Here is a 13,366-nt window from a genome sequence, read left to right on the forward strand (position 1 = left end):
TTTTTGTTTTTAAAAACATTATCACCAGTGGATTCTGTCGTGGGGGTAGTTATGCCGACTAACTCTCCCCACGTGTCAGACCTTTTGACTCCCGCTTTAGGGACTCAAGCTCAAATGGCGCCAAGTACATCAAGGGCACCCATAGCGTTTATTTTACCAGGGGATTCTGTCGAGGGGAAAGTTATGCCGACTAACTCTCCCCACGTGTCAGACCCTTCGACTCCCGCTTCAGGGACTCACGCTCAAATGGCGCCAAGTACATCAAGGGCGCCCATAGCGTTTATTTTACAAGACATGGCAAAGGTGGTGAATAATACTCTGGCAGCAGTATTAGTCAGACTACCTGAAATTAAAGGAAAGCAGATAGCTCTGGGGGTAGATACAGAGCATACAGACGCTTTAAGAACCATGTATGATACTACCTCACAATATGCTTAGTCTGTGGGTGATTTTTTTTGACTCAGGGAAGATGATTTAACCTGATTCTGATATTTCTACATTTAAAATTTATGCTTGAGAACCTCCACTTGTCGCTCAGGGAGGCTTTGGCTGCTCTGAATGAATGTGTACAATCGCAGGGCCAGAGAAATTGTGTAGACTGGATAAATAATATGCAGTGCCGGTGTGTACTGATGTTTTTGCAATACCTAAAGAGGTTTACTAAAAAATTTTTTAATAAGGAATGGGATAGACCAGGTGTGCCGTTCTCTTCCCCTCCTATTTTTTAGAAGAATGTTTTCTAATAGTTACCGCCACACGGGACTTCTGGCAGACAGTTCCTAAGGCGGAGAGAAGAGTTTCTACTCTAGCTAAGCGTACCACTACCTCTGGCGAGGACAGTTGTGCTTTTTAGATCCAATGGATAAAAAATGTTTATTCAACAGGGTTTTTATCCTGCAGCCCCTTGAATACATTGCTTCTGTCACTGCTGCTGCGGCGTTCTGGGTTGAGTCTCTTGATGAGGCTTTACAGTTAGCGACTCCATTGGATGAATATATTTGACAACCTTATGCTAGCCAATTCCTTTGTTTTCTGATGCCTTTGTTCATTTGACTAGACTAACGGCTAAGAATTCTGTTTTTTACTATACTGGCGCGCAGAGCGCTATGGCTTATATCATGGTCAGCTGTCGTGACTTTAATAAATAAGCTATTTAACTTCCCTTCAAGGGGCAGACCCTATCGGGCCTGGTTTGAAGAAGATTATTGCTTATATCACTGGAGGAAAAGGTCATGTCCTTCCTAAGGATAGGTCCAAATCAAGGGCCAAAAAAGGTCTAATTTTTGCTCAGTCCAAGGCGGTCTTGAGACAATCGGACCTGGAACAAAGATAAGCAGGCCAAGGAGCCTGCTGCTACCTCTAAGGCAGCATGAAGGAATGGACCCCTATCCGGTAACGGATCCTATAGGGGGCAGACTTTCATTCTTCGCCCAGGCGTGGGCAAGAGATGCCCAGGATCCCTAGGCATTGGAATTTATATCCCAGAGATATCTTCTGGATTTCAAAGATTCCCCCCCCCAAAAAAAGGGGAGATTTTGCCTTTCACAATTATCTGCAAACCAGATAAAGAAGGAGGCATTCTTACATTGTGTACGAGATCCATCCAGTTCCAAGAGAGGAACAGGGACAGAGTTTTTACTCAAATCTGTTTGTGGTTCCCAAGGTGAGGGAACCTTCAGACCTATTTTGGATCTAAAGATCTTAAACAAATTCCTCAGAATTCCGTCATTTCAGATGGAAACTATTCGTACCATCTTAACTATGATCCAGGAGAGTCAATAGAGGACTACAATGGATTTGAAGGATGCTTATCCTCACATTGGGATGCATAAAGATCACCTTCGTTTTTTCAGGTTTGCCTTTCTAGACAGGCATTACCAGTTTGTAGCTCTTTCCTTTGGGATATCTACAGCCCCAAGAATCTTTATGGAGGTTCTGGGGTCGCTTTGGCGGTCCTTAGGCCGCGGGGCATAGAAGTGGCCCCTTATTTAGACGACATCCTGATACAGGCGTCAAACATCCAAATTGCCAAGTCTCATACGGACGTAGTACTGGCATTTCTGAGATCACATGGGTGGAAAGTGAACAAGGATAGAGTTCTCTATCCCCAATCTCAAGGGTTTCCCTCCTAGGGACTCTGATAGATTCTGTAGAAATGAAAATTTACCTGACGGAGTCTAGGTTGTCAAAGTTTCTAAATTTCTGCCGTGTTTTTCATCCCATCCGCGCCCTTCGGTGGCTCAGTACATGAATGAAATCGGCTTAATGGTAGCGGCAAGGGACATAGTACCGTTTGCACGTCTACATTTCAGACCACTGCAACTATGCATGCTCAGTCAGAGGAACGGGGATTACACAGATTTGTTCCCCTGTTTAACCTGGACCAAGAGACCAGAGATTCTCTTCTCTGGTGACTATATCAGGTCCATCTGTCCAAGGGTATGACCTTCCGCAGGTCAGATGGGACAATTGTTACAATAGATGCCAGCCTTTTAGGTTGGGATGCAGTCTGGAACTCCCTGAAGGCTCAGGGATAGTGGACTTAGGAGGAGACCCTCCTTCTAATAAATATTCTGGAACTTGGAGTGATATTCCATGCTCTTCAGACTTGACCTCAGTTAGCAACTCTGAGGTACATCATACTCAGTCGGACAATATACACGACTGTGGCTTACATCAGCCATCAATGGGGAACAGAAGTTCCCTAGCGATGTTAGAAGTCTTACAATAATTCACTGGACAGAGACTCACTCTTGTCTATCAGCTATCCATATCCCAGGTGTTGAGAACTGGGAGGTGGATTTTCTAAGTCGTCAGACTTTTCTTCCGGGGGAGTGGGATTTCCTCCGGAGGTCAAGACCAAGCAGGAGAGGGCTTTGGTGTTTTTGACAGCGCCTGCGTAGCCACGCAGGACCTGGTATGCAGATCTGGTGGACATGTCATCCTTTCCATCACGGTCTCTGCTTCTGAGACAGGTCCCTCTACCTCAGGGTCCTTTCAACCTTCTAAATAGAATCAATCTGAGATGGACTGCCTGGAGACTGAACGCTTGATGTTATCAAAGCATGGCTTCTCCGAGTCAGCCATTGATACCTTAATACAGACATGAAAGCCTGTCTCTAGGAAAATTGAACATAGATATGGTGTAAATATCTGATTGTTATGAATCCAAGGGTTACTCATGGAGTAAAGTCTGGATTCCCAGGATATTATCTTTTCTCCAAGATGTTTTGGAGAAAAGGGTTGTCAGCTAATTCCTTAAAAGGGACAGATTTTTACTCTGTCTATTTTTTTGCACAAGCGTCTGGCAGGTATTCTAGACGTTTAGGCATTTGGTCAGGCTTTGGTTAGATCCAAGCCTGTGTTTAAAACTGTTGCTCCACCATGGAGCTTAAACCTGGTTCTTAAGGTTCTTCAAGAAGTTCCGTTTGAACCTTTTTTGTTCCATAGATATCAATCTTTATCTTGGAAAGTTCCTTTTGGGTAGCTATTTCCTTGACTCATAGAGTCTCCAAGTTATCTGTGTTACAATGTGATTCTCCTTATCTGGTCCTTCGTACAGATAAGGTAGTCCTGCATACCAACCTGGGGTTTTTCCTAAGGTGGTATCTATCAAGAACATCACTCAAGAGATAGTTGTTCCATGCTTGTATCCTAATCCTTCCTCAAAGAAGGAACGTCTATTACACAATATTGGACGTGGTTTGTGCTTTAAAGTTTTACTTACAAGCTACTACAGTTTTCATCAAACGTTCACCTTGTTTGTTGTCTATTCTGGACAGAGAAGAGGTCAAAAGATTTCGGCAGCCTCTCTGTCTTTTTGGTTAAAAAACAGAATTTATGTTTACCTGATAAATTACTTTCTCCAACGGTGTGTCCGGTCCACGGCGTCATCCTTACTTGTGGGATATTCTCCTCCCCAACAGGAAATGGCAAAGAGCCCAGCAAAGCTGGTCACATGATCCCTCCTAGGCTCCGCCTTCCCCAGTCATTCGACCGACGTAAAGGAGGAATATTTGCATAGGAGAAATCATATGATACCGTGGTGACTGTAGTTAAAGAAAATAAATTATCAGACCTGATTAAAAAACCAGGGCGGGCCGTGGACCGGACACACCGTTGGAGAAAGTAATTTATCAGGTAAACATAAATTCTGTTTTCTCCAACATAGGTGTGTCCGGTCCACGGCGTCATCCTTACTTGTGGGAACCAATACCAAAGCTTTAGGACACGGATGAAGGGAGGGAGCAAATCAGGTCACCTAGATGGAAGGCACCACGGCTTGCAAAACCTTTCTCCCAAAAATAGCCTCAGAAGAAGCAAAAGTATCAAATTTGTAAAATTTAGTAAAAGTGTGCAGTGAAGACCAAGTCGCTGCCTTACATATCTGATCAACAGAAGCCTCGTTCTTGAAGGCCCATGTGGAAGCCACAGCCCTAGTGGAATGAGCTGTGATTCTTTCAGGAGGCTGCCGTCCGGCAGTCTCGTAAGCCAATCTGATGATGCTTTTAATCCAAAAAGAGAGAGAGGTAGAAGTTGCTTTTTGACCTCTCCTTTTACCAGAATAAACAACAAACAAGGAAGATGTTTGTCTAAAATCCTTTGTAGCATCTAAATAGAATTTTAGAGCACGAGAAACAACTTTCGGAAGAAAACCAGGTTTAGTACGCAAAACCACCTTATCTGCATGGAACACCAGATAAGGAGGAGAACACTGCAGAGCAGATAATTCTGAAACTCTTCTAGCAGAAGAAATTGCAACCAAAAACAAAACTTTCCAAGATAATAACTTAATATCAACGGAATGTAAGGGTTCAAACGGAACCCCCTGAAGAACTGAAAGAACTAAATTGAGACTCCAAGGAGGAGTCAAAGGTTTGTAAACAGGCTTGATTCTAACCAGAGCCTGAACAAAGGCTTGAACATCTGGCACAGCTGCCAGCTTTTTGTGAAGTAACACAGACAAGGCAGAAATCTGTCCCTTCAGAGAACTTGCAGATAATCCTTTCTCCAAACCTTCTTGAAGAAAGGATAGAATCTTAGGAATTTTTATCTTGTCCCAAGGGAATCCTTTAGATTCACACCAACAGATATATTTTTTCCATATTTTGTGGTAGATTTTTCTAGTTACAGGCTTTCTGGCCTGAACAAGAGTATCAATGACAGAATCTGAGAACCCTCGCTTTGATAAGGTCAAGCGTTCAATCTCCAAGCAGTCAGTTGGAGTGAGACCAGATTCGGATGTTCGAACGGACCTTGAACAAGAAGGTCTCGTCTCAAAGGTAGCTTCCATGGTGGAGCCGATGACATATTCACCAGGTCTGCATACCAAGTCCTGCGTGGCCACGCAGGAGCTATCAAGGTCACCGATGCCCTCTCCTGATTGATCCTGGCTACCAGCCTGGGGATGAGAGGAAACGGCGGGAATACATAAGCTAGTTTGAAGGTCCAAGGTGCTACTAGTGCATCTACTAGAGTCGCCTTGGGATCCCTGGATCTGGACCCGTAGCAAGGAACCTTGAAGTTCTGACGAGAGGCCATCAGATCCATGTCTGGAATGCCCCACAATTGAGTAATTTGGGCAAAGATTTCCGGATGGAGTTCCCACTCCCCCGGATGAAATGTCTGACGACTCAGAAAATCTGCTTCCCAATTTTCCACTCCTGGGATGTGGATTGCAGACAAGTGGCAGGAGTGAGCCTCCGCCCATTGAATGATTTTGGTCACTTCTTCCATCGCCAGGGAACTCCTTGTTCCCCCCTGATGGTTGATGTACGCAACAGTCGTCATGTTGTCTGATTGAAACCGTATGAATTTGGCCTTTGCTAGCTGAGGCCAAGACTTGAGAGCATTGAATATCGCTCTCAGTTCCAGAATATTTATCGGGAGAAGAGATTCTTCCCGAGACCAAAGACCCTGAGCTTTCAGGGGTCCCCAGACCGCGCCCCAGCCCACCAGACTGGCGTCGGTCGTGACAATGACCCACTCTGGTCTGCGGAAGCTCATCCCCTGTGACAGGTTGTCCAGGGACAGCCACCAACGGAGTGAATCTCTGGTCCTCTGATCTACTTGTATCGTCGGAGACAAGTCTGTATAATCCCCATTCCACTGACTGAGCATGCACAGTTGTAATGGTCTTAGATGAATTCGCGCAAAAGGAACTATGTCCATTGCCGCTACCATCAAACCTATTACTTCCATGCACTGCGCTATGGAAGGAAGAGGAACAGAATGAAGTATTTGACAAGAGTTTAGAAGTTTTGATTTTCTGGCCTCTGTCAGAAAGATCCTCATTTCTAAGGAGTCTATTACTGTTCCCAAGAAGGGAACCCTTGTTGATGGAGATAGAGAACTTTTTTCTACGTTCACTTTCCACCCGTGAGATCTGAGAAAGGCCAGGACAATGTCCGTGTGAGCCTTTGCTTGTGGAAGGGACGACGCTTGAATCAGTATGTCGTCCAAGTAAGGTACTACTGCAATGCCCCTTGGTCTTAGCACCGCTAGAAGGGACCCTAGTACCTTTGTGAAAATTCTTGGAGCAGTGGCTAATCCGAACGGAAGTGCCACAAACTGGTAATGCTTGTCCAGAAATGCGAACCTTAGGAACCGATGATGTTCCTTGTGGATAGGAATATGTAGATACGCATCCTTTAAATCCACCGTGGTCATGAATTGACCTTCCTGGATGGAAGGAAGAATTGTTCGAATGGTTTCCATTTTGAACGATGGAACCTTGAGAAACTTGTTTAGGATCTTGAGATCTAAGATTGGTCTGAATGTTCCCTCTTTTTTGGGAACTACGAACAGATTGGAGTAGAACCCCATCCCTTGTTCTCCTAATGGAACAGGATGAATCACTCCCATTTTTAACAGGTCTTCTACACAATGTAAGAATGCCTGTTTTTTTATGTGGTCTGAAGACAATTGAGACCTGTGGAACCTCCCCCTTGGGGGAAGCCCCTTGAATTCCAGAAGATAACCTTGGGAGACTATTTCTAGCGCCCAAGGATCCAGAACATCTCTTGCCCAAGCCTGAGCGAAGAGAGAGAGTCTGCCCCCCACCAGATCCGGTCCCGGATCGGGGGCCAACATCTCATGCTGTCTTGGTAGCAGTGGCAGGTTTCTTGGCCTGCTTACCCTTGTTCCAGCCTTGCATCGGCCTCCAGGCTGGCTTGGCTTGAGAAGTATTACCCTCTTGCTTAGAGGACGTAGCACTTGGGGCTGGTCCGTTTCTGCGAAAGGGACGAAAATTAGGTTTATTTTTGGCCTTGAAAGACCTATCCTGAGGAAGGGCGTGGCCCTTGCCCCCAGTGATATCAGAAATAATCTCTTTCAAGTCAGGGCCAAACAGCGTTTTCCCCTTGAAAGGAATGTTAAGCAATTTGTTCTTGGAAGACGCATCCGCTGACCAAGATTTTAGCCAAAGCGCTCTGCGCGCCACAATAGCAAACCCAGAATTTTTCGCCGCTAATCTAGCCAATTGCAAAGTGGCGTCTAGGGTGAAAGAGTTAGCCAATTTGAGAGCATGAATTCTGTCCAAAATCTCCTCATAAGAAGAATCTTTATTGAGCGCCTTTTCTAGTTCATCGAACCAGAAGCACGCTGCTGTAGTGACAGGAACAATGCATGAAATTGGTTGTAGAAGGTAACCTTGCTGAACAAACATCTTTTTAAGCAAACCCTCAAATTTTTTATCCATAGGATCTTTGAAAGCACAACTATCTTCTATGGGTATAGTGGTGCGTTTGTTTAGAGTAGAAACCGCCCCCTCGACCTTGGGGACTGTCTGCCATAAGTCCTTTCTGGGGTCGAATGAACACCAAAAAACTCTAAGCCATCTCCGTGGAGATGTTGCCTGTACAACGGCAAAGAGAATGACTGGGGAAGGCGGAGCCTAGAAGGGATCATGTGACCAGCTTTGCTGGGCTCTTTGCCATTTCCTGTTGGGGAGGAGAATATCCCACAAGTAAGGATGACGCCGTGGACCGGACACACCTATGTTGGAGAAAGCATAATTCATTTAGCTTGTGAGACTGCTGGACAGCAGCCTCCTGAAGGGATTACAGCTCATTCTACTAGAGCTGTGGTTTTTAATTTTTTTTTTTTTTTATATGTTTTATTTTATTTGTTTTAACAAGAATAACATTGTCTGGGGATTCGCAGATCCCCTGCATATCATGGTACAAAGCAAATCCTAGATTGTTAGAATGAAATGCAATCAAACAAAAGGGAGATAGATCGTTGAAGAGGATACAGCTAAATTGTTAAGTATCCAAGATAGAAGTCAGTACATTACATGAGTTATTACATAAGAGAAAAGAGGGGGGGGGGGGGGAATGAAGGGGTAGGGGTCATCCTTATGGGTGGGGAGGGAGAGCTGTGGTTTTTACTTGGGCCTTTTTTAAATGTGGCTTCTGTTGAACAGATTTACAAGACGGAGTCTTGGTCTGCGCTTCATACTTTTTCAAATTTAACAAATTTGATACCTTGCTTCTTCGGAGGCTATTTTTGGGAGAAAGGGTTTCTTACAGGCAGTGGTAACTTCCGTTTAAGTACCTGCCTTGTCCCTCCCATCATCCGTGTACTTTAGCTTTGGTATTGGTATTCCATAAGTAATGGATGATCCGTGGACTGGATACACTTAACAAGAGAAAACATAATTTATGCTTACCTGATAAATTTATTTCTCTTGTAGTGTATCCAGTCCACGGCCCGCCCTGTCACTTTAAGGCAGGTAATTTTTTCATTTGAACTACAGTCACCTCTGCACCCTATGGTTTTTTCCTTTCTCTACATGTTTTCGGTCGAATGACTGAATATGGCAGTTAGGGGAGGAGCTATATAGCAGCTTTGCTGTGGGTGGACTCTTGCAACTTCCTGTTGGGAAGGAGAATATATTCCATAAGTAATGGATGATCCGTGGACTGGATACACTACAAGAGAAATAAATTTATCAGGTAAGCATAAATTATGTTTTCCACTTTGGCTAAGAGAACTACTATTCCTATTGAGTATAGCTGTTCCTTTAAGGATCCTATGGATAAGAAGCTGGAAGCTTTACTTAAGAGGATGTATGTTCACCAGGGATTGCAATGGCAGCCTGTGGTATGTATTGCTACTGTCACTAGTGCGGCAGCCTATTGGTTTGATGCGTTGCCTGATTCTATTCGGTCAGATACTCCTCTTGAGGAGATTCAGGATAGGATTAAGGCTCTTAAGTTAGCCAATTCCTTTATTACTGATGCTTCTCTTCAAGTCATCAAGTTGGGTGCAAAGATTTCTGGCTTTGCTGTTCTGATTCTCAGAGCTTTATGGTTGAAGTCCTGGTCTGCGGATGTTTGGACCAGTGTCTGGCTGAGATTATTTCTGATAACACAGGAGGTAAGGAACATTTTCTCCCTCAGGATAAGAGAAATAAACAAAAATGTCAGAGTTATTTTCATTCCTTTCAAAACTTTTCAGCTAAGCCTTCCCCCTCTTCTTCCAAGCAAGAACATTCTAAGTCTTCCTGGAAGTCCAATCATTCCTGGAACAAGGGGAAGCAATTTAAGAAGTCTGTTACTGACTCTAAGACAGCATGAAGGGTCTGCCCCCGATCCGGGAGTGGATCTTGTGGGGGGCAGACTTTCTTTTTTCTCTCAGGCTTGGGTTTGAGATGTCCAGGTTCCTTCTCTCCAGGTTATCTGTAAACCAGATAAAGAGAGAGGCGTTCTTATGTTGTGTCCAGGATCTTTCCGATATGGGAGTGATAGTTCCTGTTCCAATTCAGGAGCAGGGTCTGGGATTCTATTCCAATCTGTTCGTAGTTCCCAAAAAAGAGGGAACCTTCAGACCTATTTTAGATCTCAAGAGTGTGAACAAGTTTCTCAGAGTTCCGTCTTTCAAGAAGGAAACTATTCGTTCCATTCTTCCTTTGGTTCAGGAGGGTCAGTTCATGACCACAGTGGATTTAAAGGATGTGTATCTGTATATTCCTATCCACAAGGATCATCACAAGTTTCTGAGATGTGCGTTTCTAAACATATATTTTCAGTTTGTGGCTCTTCCATTCAGTCTTGCAACAGCTCCCAGAATTTTCTCAAAGGTTTTCGGAGCATTATTGGCGGTGCTTCGGTTGCAGGGTGTCAACAAGGAAGCTCCCACACAGAGATATTGTTGTCTTTTCTGCGCTCCCACGGTTGGAAGGTGAATTTAGGAAAAAGTTCCTTAGTTCCGGCTACAAAAGTGGTATTTTTGGGAACCATCATAGATTCCTTAGATTTTTCTGACAGAAGCCAGAAGATCAAAGATCTTCATCTCTTGTCTTGCTCTTCAGGCCTCTCCCCGACCGTCAGTGGCTCAGTGTATGGAGGTTATTGGTATTATGGTGTCAGTTATTGACATCATTCCATTTGCTCGGTTCCATCTCAGGCCTCTGCAGTTATGCATGCTCAGACAATGGAACGGGGATTATGCGGATCTGTCTCCGCAAATTGTTTTGGATCAGGAGACAAGAGATTCTCTTCCGTGGCAGACCTACCTGGGTGATCGTGACCACGGACGCCAGTCTGCTTGGATGTGGAGCTGTCTGGGGTTCATTAAGGGCTAAGGGTCTTTGGACTCGGGAGGAGTCGGTTCTTCCCATAAATATCCTAGAGATGAGAGCAATCTTCAATGCTCTTCTAGCCTGGCCTCAGTTAGCTTCAGCCCAGTTTATCAGGTTTCAGTCGGACAACATAACTTCAGTGGCTTACATCAATCATCAGGAAGGAACTCGAAGTTCCTTGGCCATGACAGAGGTAGCCAAGATTATTCAGTGGGCAGAGACCCACAACTCAATTCAGTAACACAGAGAAAGTCCCAGCACCAAGTGAACCAGCTTTGTATTCAAATGTTTGTATGACTTTTTTATTTCGGAAAACAATAATAGAGCACCTTCATTTCAAAGGAGTTGCTATTTGTTAACCTCCTTCACCTTAATACCTTTAGGACATATAAGCAAAGTCTTTATATGGAGACCGTTGAAACTTATTAGACAAATAATCCGGTCTTACCGGTCAGCTGACTGTGAATATGGTACGATACCTCTGCCCCTTATGGTCGGTCCTCAGGAGCCGTCTCGAAGGCGATCCACTTTCACACTGTGTATTCCGGATACCAGCCTCTTCAGACCTCTGTCCGCTCCCTCACTTCGACCACGGGCTGCAGCTGATGACGTCACACGAAGTTTGTGCGTTCAGTCTCCCTCTTTCTCTCGTAGTGCTTTTCTGTGTCTTTCAGGTAAAGGCAATGACAAAATTGTTTTCCTTTGGTCTGGCTCCACATACAAAGTCTGTGCTCACTGTCCCCAATCAAATGTACAGCAGAAAAACGAATAAAGGAGCACCAGACAAAAGTTGTGAAGAGTAAAACTTAGCTTTTATTCCGCTTCAAGCAGTTTGCAACAAATTTGCAATAAAACAAATAGATCCAAAATTAGCATAGCATTGTGTATCAAAGGTAGCGTCCCAGCTTACGCGTTTCGGCAATAGCCGTAGTCATAGCTTGTAGGAACACTACCTGTGATCAATATTTAAAATGTGTATACATTTCCAATTGGTTAATTACAAAATCACACACCTCTTAAACTACCCTATCAATACCTTGCTGAATGCTTGTTTTGCTCACACCCTTTTTTCCCCAACCTACTTTGAGCTATACACAATTGTTTTTGAAAAGACAAATATTTACATAGTTTGGATAATCTAACCATATGCTTAATAACACTTTTAATTTCTCCTCTTAATGAGTATCTTATCCCCTATCTTATTTTTATTTAGTCATATATTCTATGATATGCTATTGAATTTATTTAGCTTATTTCTCTTATTCCCTTAATTTAGTTTGTTTCTTTGGCATTTCCTTTTATATTTGCCCTTTTTCTTTTTCTGTTTCCTTCGAATCTGATTTTAGTTTAAATATTATAATAGTCCTACTTATGGGATTATTTCAGTCTGTAGTTATATGAACACTTTTACCTTTATTGTTAGGGTTTATAATTACTGTATCAATTATATTGAAGATATCCAATCAAATATTTGTTTTATCGTGGGTAACTTTAGAACTCCTTTTTGTTTAATGTTTGTACATAATTCTTGTCAAGACTATATGTATTTTAATTATATTCCGATTATGTTCTTTTTGTTCCCAGTTTATTCTATTCTGTTAAACCAGAACAGAATTGATTCGAATTCGGATTAAGTTTAATTATAGAATAGACTAGCTAGGATTAACCCTTTATTGCCAGAAATTGATTATATCGTATTCTGAGTTCATGCCCAAGGGCCACCTAGTTTTCATTTTGTGAATCCAAAAAGCTTCTCTTAATGCAAGTTTTTCATCCCTGCTCTGTCCTCTATTATCCTTATATACCTTTTCAATTATGGTCCATTTTAACAAGCCTATTTTGCTGTCATGATGACATTTAAAATGTTGCACTAAGGGAGTGGACAGGGATCCTTGTTTTATGTTGTTAATATGTTCCCTGATCCTTTCCCGTATTTCCCTTGTCGTGAGTCCTACATACTGTAGGTCACATAGGGTACATGTTAATACATAAATAGCATAGGTCTCCCTACAATTTAGGCATGTTCTGTGAAAAAAACTTTCCCCTGTTACTGAGCTTCTAAAGAAGTTTCCTTCTTGGAGGAATTCACATGCTTTGCATGTAAAATTACTGCAATGATATGTTCCCTTAAATGTTAACCACGAACTTTGTGAAGTATTGCTTTTTCTTAATTTTGTAGGAGCTATCTGATTTCCTATAGATAATCCCTTTTTAAAGGAAAATCTGCAACATTTCTTTGAGATTTTTACAAGTTTCTCATCAGCCTGTAGTAATGGTAGATGTTTTCTTATGATGGAACAAATTTGATGGTATTGGTTACTAAATTTGGTGACAAATGTTACTCTATGTTTCTTCTGTATTACAATTTCTTTTTAATCTTATGTACTGTCCTTTTGCTACAGAGCTAAATACACGTTTAGGATGATTGCTATGGGCATGTAAAAGTGTGTTGCCTGAAATAGGTTTAGTATAGACTTCTGTCATAATGTGTCCCTTTCTATTTCCAGTTAGTTCAACATCAAGATAATGTATTTTCTCTTGTGCAAAATCACTCGTGAATTTTATGCCCATTTTATTTGTATTTAGTAGTGCAACAAACTCCATTGCACTATTTTTGTCTCCTCTCCAGATACATATCAGGTCGTCTATAAACCTTCTGTAACAGACGATGTTTTCTCTGAGGGGGCTATCACATCCATAGATGTGGGACAGCTCCCACCACCCCATAAAGAGGTTGGCGTAAGAGGGGGCAAACTTTGCCCCCATAGCTGTCCCACATCT

This window comes from Bombina bombina, chromosome 6 (genome assembly GCF_027579735.1).
Source record: "Bombina bombina isolate aBomBom1 chromosome 6, aBomBom1.pri, whole genome shotgun sequence".
In the NCBI taxonomy this organism is placed as follows: domain Eukaryota; kingdom Metazoa; phylum Chordata; class Amphibia; order Anura; family Bombinatoridae; genus Bombina; species Bombina bombina.